Source organism: Bombina bombina, chromosome 4 (assembly GCF_027579735.1).
Source record: "Bombina bombina isolate aBomBom1 chromosome 4, aBomBom1.pri, whole genome shotgun sequence".
NCBI lineage: Eukaryota > Metazoa > Chordata > Amphibia > Anura > Bombinatoridae > Bombina > Bombina bombina.
In genome coordinates, this window is record NC_069502.1 from 805022805 (window position 1) to 805029035 (window position 6231).

Consider the following 6231-nt stretch of genomic DNA (forward strand, 5'->3'; position numbering starts at 1 on the left):
CTCTCTCCCTGTCTCTCCCACCCTCTCTGTCTCTCTCCTTATGTGTCTCATTGTTCCCCATGGTCTCTTTCGCACTGTGTCTCTCTTCCTCCCCCTCTGACTCTCTCATCCCTTATGTGCCTCTCTCTCTAACCCTCTGTCTGTATGTCTCTCTCTAACCCTCTGTGTCTCTCTCTCTCTCTATCTCTCCTGTCTCTACCTCTCCCCCCCCCCCACCCAAGTGCTTTTCTGTGTTTCTGTCTACCTTTTATCTATTTAATGAATGAATTGGTGGTGCCATCTGAAGGCGTGGCTTTATTTAAAGGGATGGGTTCAAGCGTCCCACCATCGTTAAATTTCACTAGCCACCACTGGATCAAGACATTTTTATATTTACTGGATAATGAAGGAATCTATAAGCATAATTTGCAGCATTAAAGTAAAAAGTATGTTTTGAACATATTTTAATTGGTCTGGATTTCTAGATCTCATAATCAGAGCAAGCATTTTGTTATCTGGCAAGAGGTTCTGTTTACAATCCTTTAGACTAAAATCAAAAGTTTACTAAAGTGACCAGTTTCCAAAACGCCATTTAAAGGGACATGAAACCCATATGTTTTCTTTCATGATTTAGAAAGAGCATACAATTTTAAATAACTTTCCAATTTTCATCTAATTTTCTTCATTCTCTTAATATCCTTTGTTGAAAATCATATCTAAATATGCTCAGTAGCTGCACATAAATACCTGATGTGATTAGCTCACCCATGTACATTGCTATTTCTTTAACAAAGGATATCTAAAGAATGAAGGCGTATCGTAGCCAGTGCCTCACCTGCCTCTGACCTCACCGCATGTCACTGCACTCATCATATACCATATTAAAACTGTCCAATCAGTTCCCCTACTCCCATGAATGCCAGCTAAATGCCCCAATATACCAGGCAAGATGCAAGACTCCCTGCCCTGCCCATACATTTCCTGAGAGATATCACAGCTCACTTTAACTTGTGGATTTGATATGAAAACCACTAATAATATATATATCATATCAAATAATGTTTTAATACTAAAAATAAATTTTCATTGCACATAACTAAGATACTCAGAAGTTAGTGTATGGACCCAGAAAAGCTCACCTTATATCTTGGGTGACAGGACATAGGAGTGTACTCATCACTGACTGTTTTACAGATGGAAAATTACATTGTTTATTATACAGACCAGAAGAGGTTCCTGCATAAAAAAATGCACTAGCATTTCCTTTTTTGCACAAGGGCACCAGCTAGTGACAACACAATACTTACTGAGAGCTGTAGTAATAAAGCTTCATTTATTATACAGACCAGGAGAGGTTCCTGCATAAAAAAAAGGCACTAGCATTTCCTTTTTTGCACAAGGGCACCAGCTAGTGACAACACAATACTTACTGAGAGCTGTAGTAATAAAGCATAATTTATTATCAAAGTAGTCTAGCTGCAGACTGGAGCTCCACTCTAGACAGGAAACATGTGACCTCCGCTGACTCTAGACAGGAAACGTGACCTACACTCAAAGCTTTTTTTTTTTTTTAAATCAACTTTAATGTAACAAACAACCTATAGACAATAATTCTGAAAACGAAACATTTTGCAGCTTTCTTGTTCTCCTTAATGTGCACTCACAGTGGTTTATGCTGATTGTCATTTATAAGGTAACCACTGTGAGTGCACATTAAGAAGAACAAGAAAGCTGCAAAATGTTCCGTTTTCAGAATGATTGTCTATAGGTTGTTTGTTACATTAAAGTTTTTTTTTTTTAAAAAAAGCTTTGAGTGGAGGTCACATGTTTCCTGTCTAGAGTGGAGCTCCAGTCTGCAGCTAGACCCTTCTCTTTATTATACAGACCAGGAGAGGTTCCTGCATAAAAAAGGCACTAGCATTTCCTTTTTTGCACAAGGGCACCAGCTAGTGACAACACAATACTTACTGAGAGCTGTAGTAATAAAGCATGTTCTGCAGTCAATGTTGTTAACTTGTTAAAAAGCAGCAAATAACCAGATCACATTAAAAACAAAACATTCACAATGTAGCCCTTCCTGTTGAACATTTTCCTGTTGAACTTTTGCACCTGTATACAGTCTGCAGGAGAAGCTGCCTAGGTAACTATTAGATTGGTTGGTCATGTGATCAAGTGAAACTGAAAGAAGAGTGTAAGACACAGGAGGAAGCAGACATGTCAGAGCAGTGAAGGTGTGTGTGAGGCCTGGCTGTGAGAGAGCTGCAGACTTCATCTTGTAAAGTAACAGCATTCCTCTGCTTATTTAGTGTATGCTGCCAGCTGCAGTCTAACCCTGTGAGAGAGCTGTGGAGAAGAATGCAGACAAAGTAAATGACTGTCAGACCTTGGAGTTTTCTTTCAGCCTGTGCAGATGAATCCTGTTTAGTGGTAAGAAGTATCCTCTCCCCTTGTCATACTGACAGGGCATTCTGTCCATCACAGAAACTTATAAACAGCTCTTCCTGTGGATTGCAGTTTCCTATGAGCTGTAATTGTTTAAATGCATGTGGATTACCTTAAAGGGCCCCAACATTTCTGTGCACCAACTGGTACCCATCAGCCATTAGGGTGAAGCCTGAGGGTGGGTTCGCAAGTGGTTTGGGAGGGTGCTGGGCCTGGTTAGAGAGAGTTGGTGTGTTAGTTAGCCACTGTATTTCTTGCCTTATTTTTTATTTGCCATAATCCTTTAATACATGTTCATACTGTTTTACTGTTATTACTGTGTGTGTTGTAGTTATTTATTATGTTCCGTTCTGGGAAACCCATTCTTGTCCTGGATGCCCAGTCAGGTGGAGGCACTGCCACAGTCATGTACCCCAACTCCCAGGTAGCGGAGACTCAGGATCAGCCTGCAGAGCACATGGAGGTAGCTGGGGTAAAGACCCACAGGGGTAATTGTGGGCCTAGGCCAAACCCCGTTACATTTGGTGGTACTGCTGAGATAAATTGGGGTACACCCAGTAAGGATATGTTAATTCCCCGGCCCACACTCCCATTTGTAACAGATTGGGCCCAGCAACAGAAGGTACCATTGCATCATGTAGTGATGATATGCCAGGTACCTCCCTATAGTGAGATAAAACATGTCACCAAGTGCGTAGAGATTGTACTGGGAATAGAGATGGCTACCATCAGAGATATCCTGCATGATTCATATGGTCAAACTTACATGTTAGTATATTCCCATGCAGATTTGAGAGGCCGTCATAGGCCTACATGTCTATACCTTCTTGAAGCAGCTCCTGAAGGATGTTGCTTAGTGTACGCTCTCCCTGATAAGGAGGAAGGGGTTACACTGCAGCAACCCTCCAGTATAGGTCAAAGAGACTTTAATGTATCAAGTTATTCCCATATTCTGTCCCCTTTGTCAGAGAAACCCGCCAGGAGATTACCGGTTACCCCTGTAGAGACTGGGGCCATCCCCAAACGAAATGCCTACTTTTCCAATGTGCAAAGGACAGTGAGTGCACATTAAGAAGAACAAGAAAGCTGCAAAATGTTCCGTTTTCAGAATGATTGTCTATAGGTTGTTTGTTACATTAAAGTTTTTTTTTTTTTAAAAAAAGCTTTGAGTGGAGGTCACATGTTTCCTGTCTAGAGTGGAGCTCCAGTCTGCAGCTAGACCCTTCTCTTTATTATACAGACCAGGAGAGGTTCCTGCATAAAAAAGGCACTAGCATTTCCTTTTTTGCACAAGGGCACCAGCTAGTGACAACACAATACTTACTGAGAGCTGTAGTAATAAAGCATGTTCTGCAGTCAATGTTGTTAACTTGTTAAAAAGCAGCAAATAACCAGATCACATTAAAAACAAAATATTCACAATGTAGCCCTTCCTGTTGAACATTTTCCTGTTGAACTTTTGCACCTGTATACAGTCTGCAGGAGAAGCTGCCTAGGTAACTATTAGACTGGTTGGTCATGTGATCAAGTGAAACTGAAAGAAGAGTGTAAGACACAGGAGGAAGCAGACATGTCAGAGCAGTGAAGGTGTGTGTGAGGCCTGGCTGTGAGAGAGCTGCAGACTTCATCTTGTAAAGTAACAGCATTCCTCTGCTTATTTAGTGTATGCTGCCAGCTGCAGTCTAACCCTGTGAGAGAGCTGTGGAGAAGAATGCAGACAAAGTAAATGACTGTCAGACCTTGGAGTTTTCTTTCAGCCTGTGCAGATGAATCCTGTTTAGTGGTAAGAAGTATCCTCTCCCCTTGTCATACTGACAGGGCATTCTGTCCATCACAGAAACTTATAAACAGCTCTTCCTGTGGATTGCAGTTTCCTATGAGCTGTAATTGTTTAAATGCATGTGGATTACCTTAAAGGGCCCCAACATTTCTGTGCACCAACTGGTACCCATCAGCCATTAGGGTGAAGCCTGAGGGTGGGTTCGCAGGTGGTTTGGGAGGGTGCTGGGCCTGGTTAGAGAGAGTTGGTGTGTTAGTTAGCCACTGTATTTCTTGCCTTATTTTTTATTTGCCATAATCCTTTAATACATGTTCATACTGTTTTACTGTTATTACTGTGTGTGTTGTAGTTATTTATTATGTTCCGTTCTGGGAAACCCATTCTTGCCCTGGATGCCCAGTCAGGTGGAGGCACTGCCACAGTCATGTACCCCAACTCCCAGGTAGCGGAGACTCAGGATCAGCCTGCAGAGCACATGGAGGTAGCTGGGGTAAAGACCCACAGGGGTAATTGTGGGCCTAGGCCAAACCCTGTTACATTTGGTGGTACTGCTGAGATAAATTGGGGTACACCCAGTAAGGATATGTTAATTCCCCGGCCCACACTCCCATTTGTAACAGATTGGGCCCAGCAACAGAAGGTACCATTGCATCATGTAGTGATGATATGCCAGGTACCTCCCTATAGTGAGATAAAACATGTCACCAAGTGCGTAGAGATTGTACTGGGAATAGAGATGGCTACCATCAGAGATATCCTGCATGATTCATATGGTCAAACTTACATGTTAGTATATTCCCATGCAGATTTGAGAGGCCGTCATAGGCCTACATGTCTATACCTTCTTGAAGCAGCTCCTGAAGGATGTTGCTTAGTGTACGCTCTCCCTGATAAGGAGGAAGGGGTTACACTGCAGCAACCCTCCAGTATAGGTCAAAGAGACTTTAATGTATCAAGTTATTCCCATATTCTGTCCCCTTTGTCAGAGAAACCCGCCAGGAGATTACCGGTTACCCCTGTAGAGACTGGGGCCATCCCCAAACGAAATGTCTACTTTTCCAATGTGCAAAGGACAGTGAGTGCACATTAAGAAGAACAAGAAAGCTGCAAAATGTTCCGTTTTCAGAATGATTGTCTATAGGTTGTTTGTTACATTAAAGTTTTTTTTTTTTTTAAAAAAAAAGCTTTGAGTGGAGGTCACATGTTTCCTGTCTAGAGTGGAGCTCCAGTCTGCAGCTAGACCCTTCTCTTTATTATACAGACCAGGAGAGGTTCCTGCATAAAAAAGGCACTAGCATTTCCTTTTTTGCACAAGGGCACCAGCTAGTGACAACACAATACTTACTGAGAGCTGTAGTAATAAAGCATGTTCTGCAGTCAATGTTGTTAACTTGTTAAAAAGCAGCAAATAACCAGATCACATTAAAAACAAAATATTCACAATGTAGCCCTTCCTGTTGAACATTTTCCTGTTGAACTTTTGCACCTGTATACAGTCTGCAGGAGAAGCTGCCTAGGTAACTATTAGACTGGTTGGTCATGTGATCAAGTGAAACTGAAAGAAGAGTGTAAGACACAGGAGGAAGCAGACATGTCAGAGCAGTGAAGGTGTGTGTGAGGCCTGGCTGTGAGAGAGCTGCAGACTTCATCTTGTAAAGTAACAGCATTCCTCTGCTTATTTAGTGTATGCTGCCAGCTGCAGTCTAACCCTGTGAGAGAGCTGTGGAGAAGAATGCAGACAAACTAAATGACTGGCAGACTTTGGAGTTTTCTTTCAGCCTGTGCAGATGAATCCTGTTTAGTGGTAAGAAGTATCCTCTCCCCTTGTCATACTGACAGGGCATTCTGTCCATCACAGAAACTTATAAACAGCTCTTCCTGTAGATTGCAGTTTCCTATGAGCTGTAATTGTTTAAATGCATGTGGATTACCTTAAAGGGCCCCAACATTTCTGTGCACCAACTGGTACCCATCAGCCATTAGGGTGAAGCCTGAGGGTGGGTTCGCAGGTGGTTTGGGAGGGTGCTGGG